A 17,156-nucleotide genomic window follows, 5' to 3' on the forward strand; every position below is an offset into this window, starting at 1 on the left:
ATCACAACTGCTGCAAGTATAACAATTGTAAAATCATAATTGGCGCAAAATGACAGTTGTAAAGTCATTATTGGCGCAAGTATGACGATTGTAAAATCATTACTTGCGCAATATTGACAATAGTAAAATTATAATTAACGCAAGTAAAACAATTGTAAAATCATACCTGTATCAAGTATAACAATTGTAAAATTTTAATTGGCCCCAATCTAACTATTGTAAAATCATAATTGGTGCAAGTATAACAATTGTAAAATCATAGTTGGCGCAAACATGACAATTGTAAAATCATAATTGGCGCAAGTATGACAATTTTAAAATCATAACTGGCGCAAATTTTACAATTGTAAAATACAATTAACGCAAGTAAAACAATTGTAAAATCATAATTTACTCAAGTAAAACAATTGTAAAATCATAATTGACGCAAGTATGACAATTGTAAAATCATAACTGGCGCAAATTTGACAATTGTAAAAATATAATTAACGCAAGTAAAACAATTTTAAAATCATAATTGACGCAATTATGACAATTGTAGAATCATGATTAGGGATTATATGACAATTGTAAAATAATAGTTGGCACAAGTCTGACAATTGTACAATCATAATTGGCGCAAGTACGACAATTGTAAAATAATAGTTGGCACAAGTCTAACAATTGTACAATTACAATTGCTGCAAGTATAACAATTGTAAAATCATAATTGGCGCAAAATGACAGTTGTAAAGTCATTATTGGCGCAAGTATGACTATTGTAAAATCATAACTGGCGCAAATTTGACAATTGTAAAATTATAATTAACGCAAGTAAAACAATTGTAAAATCATAAATGGATCAAGTATACCAATTGTAAAATTATAGTTGGCCCAAATCTAACTATTGTAAAATCATAATTGGTGCAAGTATAACAACTGTAAAATCATAGTTGGCGCAAAAATGACAATTGTAAAATCATAATTGGCGCAAGTATGACAATTGTAAAATCATAACTGGCGCAAATTTGAAAATTTTAAAATTATAATTCGACGCAAGTAAAACAATTGTAAAATCATAATTGACGCAAGTATGACAATTTTAAAATCATAACTGGCGCAAATTTGACAATTGTAAAAATATAACTAACGCAAGTAAAACAATTGTAAAATCATAATTTACGCAAGTAAATCAATTGTAAAATCATAATTGACGCAAGTATGACAATTGTAAAATCTTAAATGGCGCAAGTATGACAATTGTAAAATAATAGTTGGCAAAATTCTGATAAATGTACAATCATAACTGGTGCAAGTATGACAATTGTAAAATCATAATTGGCGCAAGTATGACAATTTTAAAATCATAACTGGCGCAAATTTTACAATTGTAAAATATAATTAACGCAAGTAAAACAATTGTAAAATCATAATTTACTCAAGTAAAACAATTGTAAAATCATAATTGACGCAAGTATGACAATTGTAAAATCATAACTGGCGCAAATTTGACAATTGTAAAAATATAATTAACGCAAGTAAAACAATTTTAAAATCATAATTGACGCAATTATGACAATTGTAGAATCATGATTAGGGATTATATGACAATTGTAAAATAATAGTTGGCACAAGTCTGACAATTGTACAATCATAATTGGCGCAAGTACGACAATTGTAAAATAATAGTTGGCACAAGTCTAATAATTGTACAATTACAACTGCTGCAAGTATAACAATTGTAAAATCATAATTGGCGCAAAATGACAGTTGTAAAGTCATTATTGGCGCAAGTATGACGATTGTAAAATCATAACTGGCGCAAATTTGACAATTGTAAAATTATAATTAACGCAAGTAAAACAATTGTAACATCATAAATGGATCAAGTATACCAATTGTAAAATTATAGTTGGCCCAAATCTAACTATTGTAAAATCATAATTGGTGCAAGTAAAACAACTGTAAAATCATAGTTGGCGCAAAAATGACAATTGTAAAATCATAATTGGCGCAAGTATGACAATTGTAAAATCATAACTGGCGCAAATTTGAAAATTTTAAAATTATAATTCGACGCAAGTAAAACAATTGTAAAATCATAATTGACGCAAGTATGACAATTTTAAAATCATAACTGGCGCAAATTTGACAATTGTAAAAATATAACTAACGCAAGTAAAACAATTGTAAAATCATAATTTACGCAAGTAAATCAATTGTAAAATCATAATTGAAGCAAGTATGACAATTGTAAAATCTTAAATGGCGCAAGTATGACAATTGTAAAATAATAGTTGGCAAAATTCTGATAAATGTACAATCATAACTGGTGCAAGTATGACAATTGTAAAATTATAATTGGCCCAAATCTGATAATTTTAAAATCATAATTGACGCAATTCTGACAACTGTGATATCATAATTGGCGCAAGTCTGACAATCGTAAAACCATAATTGGCGCAAGTATTATTATTGTAAAATCATAAGTGGCGCAAATTTGACAATCGTAAAATTATAATTGGCGCAAGTATAACAATTGTAAAATCATGATTGGTGCAAGTATGACGATTGTAAAATCTTAAAATGGGCTTATATGACAAAAGTAAAATAATATTTGGCACAAGTCTGACAATTGTACAATCATAACTAGCGCAAGTATGACAATTGTAAAAATATAATTGGCCCAATTCTTACAATTGTAAAATCAAAATTGGCGCAAGTATAACAATTGTAAAATCAAAATTGGCGCAAATATGACAATTGTAAACTCATAATTGGCGCAAGTATAACAATCGTAAAATCTTGAATGGAGCAAATATGACAATTGTAAAACCATAGATGACACAAGCCTGACAATTGTACAGTCATAACTGGCGCAAGTATGACAATTGTAAAATTATAATTGGCCCAAATCTGACAAATGTATAATCATAATTGACGCAAGTATAACAATTGTAAAACAAAATTGGCGCAAAAATGACAATTGTACAATCATAACTGGCGCAAATATGACAATTGTAAAACTATAATTGGCCCGAGTCTGAAAAATGTAAAATCATAATTGGCGCAAGTGTAGCAACTGTAAAATCGTAATTGGCGCTAGTCTGACAATTGTAAAATCAAAATTGGCGCAAGTATTAAAATTGTAAAATCATAACTGGCGCAAGTTTGACAATTGTAAAATTGTAATTGGCGCAAGTATAACAATCGTTACGACGATTATAAAATCATAATTAGGGCTTATATGACAATTGTAAAATAATATTTGGCACAAGTCTGACAATTGTACAATCATAACTAGCGCAAATATGACAATTGTAAATTTATAATTGACCCAAATCTAACAAATGTAAAATCATAATTGGCGCAAGTATAACAATTGTAAAATCACAATTGGCGCAAATATGACAATTGTAAAATCAAAATTGGCGCAAGTATAACAATCGTAAAACTACAACTGGTGTAAGTGTGACAGCTGTAAAATCATAAAAGCCGCAAGTATGAAAATTGTAAAACAACAGATGACACAAGTCTGACAATTGTACAGTCATAACTGGCGCAAGTATGACAATTTTAAAAGTATAATTGGCCCAAATCTGACAAATGTAATATCAAAATTGGCGCAATTATAACGATTGTAAAATAAAAAATGGCGCAAAAATGACAATTGTACAATCATAACTGGCGCAAATATGACAATTGTAAAACTATAATTGGCCCAAGTCTGAAAATGTAAAATCATAATTGGCGCAAGTGTAACAACTGTAAAAACATAATTGGCGCCAGTCTGACAATTGTAAAATCAATTTTGGCGCAAGTCAACTGTGATATCATAATTAGCGCAAGTCTGATGATTGTAAAACCATAATTGCCGAAAAAATGGCAATTGTAAAAACATAACTGGCGCAAGTTTGACAATTGTAAAACCATAATTGGCGCAAGTATGACAATTGTAAAATTATAATTGGCCCAAATCTGACAATTGTCAAATCATAATTGGCGCAAGTATAACAATCGTAAAATTATAACTGGCGCAAATGTGACAGCTGTAAAGTCATAAATGGCGCAATTATAACAATTGTGAAATAAAAGTTGACACAAGTCTGACAATTGTACAATCATAACTGGCGCAAGTATGACAATTGTAAAATTATAATTTGCCCAAATCTGACAAATGTAATATCATTATTGGCGCAAGTATAACAATTGTAAAATCAAAATTGGAGCAAGTATAACAATCGTAAAACTATAACTGGGGTAAGTGTGACAGCTGTAAAATCATAAATGCCGCAAGTATGAAAATTGTAAAACAATAGATGACACAAGTCTGACAATTGTACAGTCATAACTGGCGCAAGTATGACAATTGTAAAAGTATAATTGGCCCAAATCTGACAAATGTAATATCAAAATTTGCGAAATTATAACAATTGTAAAATCAAAAATGGCGCAAAAATGACAATTGTACAATCATAACTGGCGCAAATATGACAATTGTAAAAATATAATTGGCTCAAGTCTGAAAAATGTAAAATCATAATTGGCGCAAGTGTAACAACTGTAAAATCATAATTGGCGCCAGTCTGACAACTGTAAAATCAAATTTGGCGCAAGTCAACTGTGATATCATAATTGGCGCAAGTCTGATGATTGTAAAACCATAATTGCCGAAAAAATGTCAATTGTAAAATCATAACTGCCGGAAGCTTGACAATTGTAAAACCATAATTGGCGCAAGTATGACAATTGTAAAATTATAATTGGCCCAAATCTGACAATTGTAAAATCATAATTGGCGCAAGTATAACAATCGCAAAATTATAACTGGCGCAAGTGTGACAGCTGTAAAGTCATAAATGGCGCAATTATGACAATTGTGAAATAATAGTTGACACAAGTCTGACATTTGTACAATCATAATTGGCGCAAGTATGACAATTGTAAAATTATAATTGGCCCAAATCTGACAATAATAAAATCATTATTGGCGCAAGTATAACAATTGTAAAACCAAAATTGGCGCAAAAATGACAATTGTGCAAACTTAACTGGCGCAAAAATGACAATTGTAAAATTATAATAGGCCCAAATCTGACAAATGTAAAATCATAACTGGCGCAAGTCTGATGATTGTAAAACCATAATTGGCGAAAGTATGACAATTGTAAAATCATAACTGGCGCAAGTTTGACAATTGTAAAATTATAATTGGCGCTAGTATAACAATTGTAAAATTAAAATTGACGCCATTATGACAATTGTAAAATCATAACTGGCGCTTATATGACAATTGTAAAATAATAGTTGGCACAAATCTGACAATTCTACAATCATAACTGGCGCAAGTATGACAATTGTAAAATTATAATTGGCCCAAATCTGACAAATTTAAAATCATAATTGGCTCAAGTATAATAATTGTAAAGTCAAAACTGGCGCAAAAATGACAATTGTGCAAACTTAACTGGCGCAAAAATGACAATTGTAAAATTATAATAGGCCCAAATCTGACAAATGTAAAATCATAACTGGTGCAAGTCTGATGATTGTAAAACCATAATTGGCGAAAGTATGACAATTGTAAAATCATAACTGGCGCAAGTTTGACAATTGTAAAATTATAATTGGCGCTAGTATAACAATTGTAAAATTAAAATTGACGCAAGTATGACGATTGTAAAATCATAACTGGCGCTTATATGACAATTGTAAAATAATAGTTGGCACAAATCTGACAATTCTACAATCATAACTGGCGCAAGTATGACAATAGTAAAATTATAGTTGGACCAAATCTGACAAATTTAAAATCATAATTGGCGCAAGCGTAACAATCGTAAAATTATAACTGGCGCAAGCGTGACAGCTGTAAAGTCATAAATGGCGCAATTATGACAATTGTGAAATATTAGTTGACACAAGTCTGACAATTGTTGAATCATAACTGGCGCAAGTTTGACAATTGTAAATTTATAATTGGCCCAAATCTGACAATTGTGAAATCATAATTGGCGCAAGTATAACAATCGTAAAATTATAACTGGCGCAAGTGTGACAGCTGTAAAGTCATAAATGGCGCAATTATGACAATTGTGAAATAATAGTTGACACAAGTCTGACAATTGTACAATCATAACTGGCGCAAGTATGACAATTGTAAAATTATAATTGGCCCAAATCTGACAAATATAAAACCATTATTGGCGCAAGTATAACAATTGTAAAACCAAAATTGGCGCAAAAATGACAATTGTGCAAACTTAACTGGCGCAAAAATGACAATTGTAAAATTATAATAGGCCCAAATCTGACAAATGTAAAATCATAACTGGCGCAAGTCTGATGATTGTAAAACCATAATTGGCGAAAGTATGACAATTGTAAAATCATAACTGGCGCAAGTTTGACAATTGTAAAATTATAATTGGCGCTAGTATAACAATTGTAAAATTAAATTTGACGCAAGTATGACGATTGTAAAATCATAACTGGCGCTTATATGACAATTGTAAAATAATAGTTGGCACAAATCTGACTATTCTACAATCATAACTGGCGCAAGTATGACAATTGTAAAATTATAATTGGCCCAAATCTGACAAATTTAAAATCATAATTGGCTCAAGTTTTATAATTGTAAAGTCAAAATTGGCGCAAAAATGACAATTGTGCAAACTTAACTGGCGCAAAAATGACAATTGTAAAATTATAATAGGCCCAAATCTGACAAATGTAAAATCATAACTGGCGCAAGTCTGATGATTGTAAAACCATAATTGGCGAAAGTATGACAATTGTAAAATCATAACTGGCGCAAGTTTGACAAATGTAAAATTATAATTGGCGCTAGTACAACAATTGTAAAATTAAAATTGACGCAAGTATGACGATTGTAAAATCATAACTGGCGCTTATATGACAATTGAAAAATAATAGTTGGCACAAATCTGACAATTCTACAATCATAACTGGCGCAAGTTTGACAATTGTAAAATTATAATTGGCCCAAATCTGACAAATTTAAAATCATAATTGGCGCAAGTGTAACAATCGTAAAATTAGAACTGGCGCAAGTGTGACAGCTGTAAAGTCATAAATGGCGCAATTATGACAATTGTGAAATATTAGTTGACACAAGTCTGACAATTGTTCAATCATAACTGGCGCAAGTTTGACAATTGTAAATTTATAATTGGCCAAAATCTGAAAATTGTAAAATCATAATTGGCGCAAGTATAACAATCGTAAAATTATAACTGGCGCAAGTGTGACAGCTGTAAAGTCATAAATGGCGCAATTATGACAATTGTGAAAAAATATTTGACACAAGTCTGACAATTGTACAATCATAACTGGCGCAACTGGCGCAAGTATGACAATTGTAAAAATGTAATTGGCCCAAATCTGACAAATATAAAATCATAATTGGCGCAAGTATAACAATTGTAAAATTATAACTGGCGCAAGTGTGACAGCTGTAAAGTCATAAATGGCGCAATTATGACAATTGTGAAAAAATAGTTGACACAAGTCTGACAATTGTACAATCATAACTGGCGCAACTGTCGCAGGTATGACAATTGTAAAATTGTAATTGGCCCAAATCTGACAAATTTAAAATCATAACTGGCGGAAGTCAACTGTGATATCATAATTGGCGCAAGTCTGATGATTGTAAAACCATAATTGGCGAAAGTATGACAATTGTGAAATCACAACTGGCGCAAGTTTGACAATGGTAAAATCATAATTGGCGCAATTATAACAATCGTAAAATTATAACTGGCGCAAGTGTGACAGCTGTAAAGTCATAAATGGCGCAATTATGACAATTGTGAAAAAATAGTTGACACAAGTCTGACAATTGTACAATCATAACTGGCGCAACTGTCGCAGGTATGACAATTGTAAAATTGTAATTGGCCCAAATCTGACAAATTTAAAATCATAACTGGCGGAAGTCAACTGTGATATCATAATTGGCGCAAGTCTGATGATTGTAAAACCATAATTGGCGAAAGTATGACAATTGTGAAATCACAACTGGCGCAAGTTTGACAATGGTAAAATCATAATTGGCGCAAGTATAACAATTGTAAAATCATAATTGACGCAAGTATGACGATTGTAAAATCATAACTGGCGCTTATATGACAATTGTAAAATAATAGTTGGCACAAAGCTGACAATTCTACAATCATAACTGGCGCAAGTATGACAATTGTAAAATTATAGTTGGCCCAAATCTGACAAATTTAAAATCATAATTGTCGCAAGTGTAACAATCGTAAAATTATAACTGGCGCAAGTCTGACTGCTGTAAAGTCATAAATGGCGCAATTACGACAATTGTGAAATAATATTTGACACAAGTCTGACAATTGTTCAATCATAACTGGCGCAAGTTTGACAATTGTAAATTTATAATTGGCCCAAATCTGACAATTGTAAAATCATAATTGGCGCAAGTATAACAATCGTAAAGTTATAGCTGGAGCAAGTGTGACAGCTGTAAAGTCATAAATGGCGCAATTATGACAATTGTGAAATAATAGTTGACACAAGTCTGACAATTGTATAATCATAACTGGCGCAAGTATGACAATTGTAAAATTATAATTGGCCCAAATCTGACAAATATAAAATCATAATTGGCGCAAGTATAACGATTGTAAAACCAAAATTAGCGCAAAAATGACAATTGTAAAATTATAAAAGGCCCAAATCTGACAAATGTAAAACCATAAATGGCGCAATTCAACTGTGATATCAGAATTGGCGCAAGTCTGATTATTGTAAAACCATAATTGGCGAAAGTATGACAATTGTAAAATCAAAACTGGCGCAAGTTTGACAATTGTAAAATTATAATTGGCGCAAGTATAACAATTGTAAAACCAAAATTGGCGCAAAAATGACAATTGTGCAATCATGACTGGCGCAAAAATGACAATTGTAAAACTATAATACGCCCAAATCTGACAAATGTAAAATCATAACTGGCGGAAGTCAACTGTGATATCATAATTGGCGCAAGTCTGATGATTGTAAAACCATAATTGGCGAAAGTATGACAATTGTGAAATCACAACTGGCGCAAGTTTGACAATGGTAAAATTATAATTGGCGCAAGTATAACAATTGTAAAATCATAATTGACGCAAGTATGACGATTGTAAAATCATAACTGGCGCTTATATGACAATTGTAAAATAATAGTTGGCACAAAGCTGACAATTCTACAATCATAACTGGCGCAATTATGACCATTGTAAAGTCAAAATTGGCCCAAATCTGACAATTTTAAAATCATAAAATTGGCGTAAGTGTAACAATCGTAAAATTATAACTGGCGCAAGTCTGACAGCTGTAAAGTCATAAATGGCGCAATTAGGACAATTGTGAAATAGTAGTTGACACAAGTCTGACAATTGTTCAATCATAACTGGCGCAAGTTTGACAGTTGTAAAATTATAATAGGCCCAAATCTGACAAATATAAAATCATAATTGGCGCAAGTATAACAATTGTAAAACCAAAATTGGCGCAAAAATGACAATTGTAAAATTATAATAGGCCCAAATCTGACAAATGTAAAATCATAATTGGCGCAAGTCAACTGTGATATCATAATTGGCGCAAGTCTGATGATTGTAAAATCATAATTGGCGCTTATATGACAATTGTAAAAAAAAAGTTGGCACAAATCTGACAATTCTACAATCATAACTGGCGCAAGTATGACCATTGTAAAGTCAAAATTGGCCCAAATCTGACAATTGTAAAATCATAATTGGCGCAAGTATAACAATCGTAAAATTACAACTGGCGCAAGTGTGACAGCTGTAAAGTCATAAATGGCGCAATTATGACAATTGTGAAATAATAGTTTACACAAGTCTGACAATTGTGCAATCATAACTGGCGCAAGTATGACAGTTGTAAAATTATAATAGTCCCAAATCTGACAAATATAAAATCATAATTGGCGCAAGTATAACAATTGTAAAACCAAAATTGGCGCAAAAATGACAATTGTAAAATTTTAATAGGCCCAAATCTGACAAATGTAAAATCATAATTGGCGCAAGTCAACTGTGATATCATAATTGGCGCAAGTCTGATGATTGTAAAATCATAATTGGCGCTTATATGACAATTGTAAAAAAAAAGTTGGCACAAATCTGACAATTCTACAATCATAACTGGCGCAAGTATGACCATTGTAAAGTCAAAATTGGCCCAAATCTGACAATTGTAAAATCATAATTGGCGCAAGTATAACAATCGTAAAATTACAACTGGCGCAAGTGTGACAGCTGTAAAGTCATAAACGGCGCAATTATGACAATTGTGAAATAATAGTTTACACAAGTCTGACAATTGTTCAATCATAACTGGCGCAAGTTTGACAGTTGTAAAATTATAATAGGCCCAAATCTGACAAATATAAAATCATAATTGGCGCAAGTATAACAATTGTAAAACCAAAATTGGCGCAAAAATGACAATTGTAAAATTATAATAGGCCCAAATCTGACAAATGTAAAATCATAATTGGCGCAAGTCAACTGTGATATCATAATTGGCGCAAGTCTGATGATTGTAAAATCATAATTGGCGCTTATATGACAATTGTAAAAAAAAAGTTGGCACAAATCTGACAATTCTACAATCATAACTGGCGCAAGTATGACCATTGTAAAGTCAAAATTGGCCCAAATCTGACAATTGTAAAATCATAATTGGCGCAAGTATAACAATCGTAAAATTACAACTGGCGCAAGTGTGACAGCTGTAAAGTCATAAATGGCGCAATTATGACAATTGTGAAATAATAGTTTACACAAGTCTGACAATTGTGCAATCATAACTGGCGCAAGTATGACAGTTGTAAAATTATAATAGGCCCAAATCTGACAAATATAAAATCATAATTGGCGCAAGTATAACAATTGTAAAACCAAAATTGGCGCAAAAAAGACAATTGTAAAATTATAATAGGCCCAAATCTGACAAATGTAAAATCATAATTGGCGCAAGTCAACTGTGATATCATAATTGGCGCAAGTCTGATGATTGTAAAATCATAATTGGCGCTTATATGACAATTGTAAAAAAAAAGTTGGCACAAATCTGACAATTCTACAATCATAACTGGCGCAAGTATGACAATTGTAAAATCACAACTGGCGCAAGTTTGACAATTGTAAAAATATAATTGGCGCAAGTATGACAATTGTGAAATCATAATTGGCGCAAGTATGACGATTGTAAAATCATAATTGGCGCTTATATGACAATTGTAAAAAAAAAGTTGGCACAAATCTGACAATTCTACAATCATAACTGGCGCAAGTATGACAATTGTAAAATTATAATTGGCCCAAATCTGACAAATTTAAAATCATAATTGGCTCAAGTATAATGATTGTAAAGTCAAAATTGGCCCAAATCTGACAATTGTAAAATCATAATTGGCGCAAGTGTAACAATCGTAGAATTATAACTGGCGCAAGTGTGACAGCTGTAAAGTCATAAATGGCGCAATTATGACAATTGTAAAATAATAGTTGACACAAGTCTGACAATTGTTCAATCATAACTGGCGCAAGTATGAAAATTGTTAAATTATAATTGGCCCAAATCTGACAAATGTAAAATCATAATTGGCGCAAGTATAACACTTGTAAAATCAAAATTGGCGCAAAAATTACAATTGTACAATCATAACTGGAACAAAATTGACAATTGTAAAAATATAATTGGCGCAAGTATGACAATTGTAAAATTATAAGTGGCCCAAATCTGACAAATGTAAAATCATTATTGGCTCAAGTATAACAATTGTAAAATAAAATTGGCGCAAATATGAGAATTGTAAAATCATAATTGGCGCAAGTATAACAATCGTAACATTATAACTGGCGCAAAAGTGACAGCTGTAAAGTCATAAATGGCGCAAGTATTACAATTGTAAAATAATAGCTGACACAAGTCTGAAAATTTTACAATCATAACAATCGTCAATTGACAATTGTAAAAATATAATTGGCCCAAATCGGACAAATGTAAAATCATAATTGACGCAAGTATAACAATTGTAAAATTATAATTGGCCGAAATCTGAAAAACGTAAAATCATACTTGGCGCAAGTATAACAATTTTTAAAACAAAATTGACGCAAAAATGACAATAGTAAAAAGATATTTGGCGCAAGTGTAACAATCGTAAAATTATAACTGGCGCAAGTGTGACAGCTGTAAAGTCATAAATGGCGCAAGTATGGCAATTGTAAAATAATAGTTGACACAAGTCTGACAATTGAATATTCATAACAATCATCAATTGACAATTGTAAAATTATGATTGGCGCAAGTATAACAATTGTAAAATTATAATTGGCCCGAATCTGACAAACGTAAAATCATAATTGGCGCAAGTATAACAATTGTAAAATCAAAATTGGCGCAAAAATGACAATAGTAAAATCATATTTGGCCCAAGTATAACAATCGTAAATTTATAACTGGCGCAAGTGTGACAGCTGTAAAGTCATAAATAGCGCAAGTATAACAATTGTAAAATAATAGTTGACACAAGTCTGACAATTGTACAATCATAACAGTCGTCAATTGACAATTGTAAAAATATAATTGGCCCAAATCTGACAAATGTAAAATCATAATTGACGCAATTATAACAATTGTAAAATTATAATTGGCACAAATCTGACAAACGTAAAATCATACTTGGCGCAAGTATAACAATTTTAAAATCAAAATTGGCGCAAAAATGACAATAGTAAAAACATATTTGGTGCAAGTGTAACAATCGTAAAATTATAACTGGCGCAAGTGTGACAGCTGTAAAGTCATAAATGGCGCAAGTCTGACAATTGAACATTCATAACAATCATCAATTGACAACTGTAAAATTATGATTGGCGCAAGTATAACAATTGTAAAACCAAAATTGGCGCAAAAATGACATTTGTACAATCATAACTGGCGCAAATAAGTTAATTGTAAAATTATAATTGGCCCAAATCTGACAAATGTAAAATCATAATTGGCGCAAGTGTAACAACTGTAAAATAGTAATTGACGCAAGTCTGACCATTGTTATACCATAATTGGAGCAAGTGTGACGGTTGTAAAACCATAACTGGCGCAAGTTTCACAATTGTAAAAATTTAATTGGCGCAAGTGTAAATATTGTAAAATCATAATTGGCGCAAGTCTGACAACTGTTATATCATAATTGGCGCAAGTGTGACGGTTGTAAAACCATAATTGCCACAAATATGACAATTGTAAAATAATAACTGCCACAAGTTTGCCAATTGTAAAATTATAATTGGCGCAAGTATATCAATTGTAAAATCATAATTGGCGAAAGTATGACAATTGTAAAATCAAAATTAGCGAAAGTGTGACAATTGTTAAATTATAATTGGCGCAATTGTGACGGTTGTAATACCATATTTGGCGCAAGTTTGACAATCGCAAAATTTTAATTGGCGCATTTATAACAATTGTAAAACCATAATTGGCGCAAGTATGACAATTGTAATATGATAATTGGTGCAAGTATGACAATTGTAAAAATACAATTGGCGCAAGTGTAAAAATTGTAAAATCATAATTAGAGCTTTTCTGACAACTGTGATATCATAATTGGCGCATGTATGACAATTGTTAATTCATAATTGGCGCAAGAATAACAATTAAAAAATCATATTTGGCGCAAGTAAGACAATTGTAAATCACAATCGGTGCAAGGATCACAATCGTGAAAACATATTTGGCGCAAGTGTAACAATTGTAAAATCATAATTGGCGCAATTCTGACAACTGTGATATCATAACTGGCGCAATTCTGACGATTGTAAAACAATAATTGGCGCAAGTATGACAATTGTAAAATCACAACTGGCGCAAGTTTGATAATTTTAAAATTATAATTGGAGCAAGTATAACAATTGTAAAATCATAATTGGCGCAATTCTGACAACTGTGATATCATAACTGGCGCAATTCTGACGATTGTAAAACAATAATTGGCGCAAGTATGACAATTTTAAAATCACAACTGGCGCAAGTTTGATAATTTTGAAATTATAATTGGAGCAAGTATAACAATTGTAAAATCTTAATTGGCGCAATCATGACAAGTATAAAATCAAAGTTGGCGCAAGTTTGACAATTGTAAATTTAAATTGGCGCAAGTATAACAATTGTAAAATCATAATTGGCGCAAGTTTGACAATTGTAAAATCAAAATTGGCGCAAAAATGGCAGATGTACAATCATAACTGGCGCAAATAAGACAATTGTAAAATTATAATTGGCCCAAATCTGACAATTTTAAAACCATAATTGGCGCAAGTGAAATAACTGTAAAATAATAATTGGCGCAAGTCTGAAATTTGTTATATCATAATTGGCGCAACTGTGACTGTTGTAAAACCATAATTGGCGCAAATATGACAATTGTAAAATAATAACTGCCACAAGTTTGCCAATTGTAAAATTATAATTGGCGCAAGTATATCACTTGTAAAATCATAACTAGCCAAAAGTATGACAATTGTAAAATCAAAATTAGCGAAAGTGTGACAATTGTGAAATTATAATTGGCGCAATTGTGACGGTTGTAAAACCATAATTGGCGCAAGTATGACAATTGTAATATCATAATTGGTGCAAGTTTGACAATTGTAAAAATACAATTGGCGCAAGTGTAAAAATTGTAAAATCATAATTAGCGCATTTTTGACAACTGTGATATCATAATTGGCGCATGTATGACAATTGTAAAATCACAATTGGTGCAAGGATGACAATTGTGAAAATATATTGGGCGCAAGTGTAACAATTGCAAAATCGTGATTGGCGCAATTCTGGCAACTGTGATATCATAACTGGCGCAAGTCTGACGATTGTAAAACAAAAATTGGCGCAAGTATGACAATTGTAAAATCACAACTGGCGCAAGTTTGATAATTGTAAAATTATAGTTGGAGCAAGTATAACAATTGTAAAATCGTAATTGGCGCAATCCTGACAAGTATCAAATCAAAATTGGCGCAAGTATGACAATTGTTAAAATGTAATTGGCGCAAGTGTAACAATTGTAAAATCATAATTTGCCCATAAGTCTGACAACTGTTATGTCATTATTGGCCCAAATGTGACAGTTGTAAACTCATAACTGGCCCAAGTTTGACAAATGTAAAATTATATTTGGCGCAAGTATAGCAATTGCAAAATCATAATTGGCGCAAGTATGACAATTGTAATATCATAATTGGTGCAAGTTTGACAATTGTAAAAATACAATTGGCGCAAGTGTAAAAATTGTAAAATCATAATTAGCGCATTTTTGACAACTGTGATATCATAATTGGCGCATGTATGACAATTGTAAAATCACAATTGGTGCAAGGATGACAATTGTGAAAATATATTGGGCGCAAGTGTAACAATTGCAAAATCGTGATTGGCGCAATTCTGGCAACTGTGATATCATAACTGGCGCAAGTCTGACGATTGTAAAACAAAAATTGGCGCAAGTATGACAATTTTAAAATCACAACTGGCGCAAGTTTGATAATTGTAAAATTATAGTTGGAGCAAGTATAACAATTGTAAAATCGTAATTGGCGCAATCCTGACAAGTATCAAATCAAAATTGGCGCAAGTATGACAATTGTTAAAATGTAATTGGCGCAAGTGTAACAATTGTAAAATCATAATTTGCCCATAAGTCTGACAACTGTTATGTCATTATTGGCCCAAATGTGACAGTTGTAAACTCATAACTGGCCCAAGTTTGACAATTGTAAAATTATATTTGGCGCAAGTATAGCAATTGCAAAATCATAATTGGGGCAAGTATGTCAATTGTAAAATCATTATTGGTGCAAGTATGACAATTGTAAAAATATAATTGGCGCAAGTGTAAAAATTATAAAATCTTTTCTGGCACATTTCTGACAACTGTAAATATCACAATTGGCGCAAGTCTGACGATTGTAAAACAATAAGTGGCGCAAGTATGACAATTGTAAAATCAAAACTGGCGCAAGTTTGACAATTGTCCAAATTATAAATGGCGCAGGTATAACAATTGTAAAATCATATTTGGCGCAAGTATGACAATTGTAAAATCAAAATTGGCGCAAGTATGACAATTGTTAAAATATAATTGGCGCAAGTGTAACAATTGTAAAATCATAATTGGCGCAAGTCTGATAACTGCTATATCATAATTGGCGCAAGTGCGACGGTTGTAAAACCATAATTGGCTCAAGTATGACAATTGTAAAATCATAAATGGCTCATGTTTGACAATTGTAAAATTATAATTTGCGCAAGTATAACAATTGTGAAATCAATATTTTCGCAAGTATGACAATTGTAAAATCAAAATTGGTGCAAGTATGACAATTGTAAAAATATAATTGGCGCAGGTGCAAAAATTATAAAAAGATAATTGGTGCATTTCTGACAACTGTGATATCATAATTGGCGCAAGTCTGACGATTGTAAAACAATAATTGGCGCAAGTATGTCAATTGTAAAATAGTAACTGGCGCAAGTTTGACAATTGTAAAATTATAATTGGCGCAAGTATAAAAATTGTAAAATCATAATTGGCGCAAGTATGACAATTGTAAAATCTTAATTGGTGCAAGTATGACAATTGTGAAAATTCAATTGGCGCTAGTTTATTAATTATAAAATCTTAATTGGCACATTTCTGACAACTGTAAATATCATAATTGACGCAAGTCCGACGATTGTGAAACAATAAGTGGCACAAGTATGACAATTGTAAAATCAAAACTGGTGCAAGTTTGACATTTGTCCAAATTATAAATGGCGCAGGTATAACAATTGTAAAATCATATTTAGCGCAAGTATGACAATTGTAAAATCAAAATTGGCGCAAGTATGACAATTGTTAAAATATAATAGGCGCAAGTGTAACAATTGTAAAATCATAATTGGCGGAAGTCTGATAACTGTTATATCATAATTGGCGCAAGTGCGACAGTTGTAAACCCATAATTGGCTCAAGTATGACAATTGTAAAATCATAACTGGCTCATGTTTGACAATTGTAAAATTATAATTGGCGCAAGTATAACAATTGTAAAACCAAA

The sequence above is a fragment of the Convolutriloba macropyga genome, chromosome 4, assembly GCF_964194025.1.
Source record: "Convolutriloba macropyga chromosome 4, txConMacr16.3, whole genome shotgun sequence".
NCBI lineage: Eukaryota > Metazoa > Xenacoelomorpha > Acoela > Convolutidae > Convolutriloba > Convolutriloba macropyga.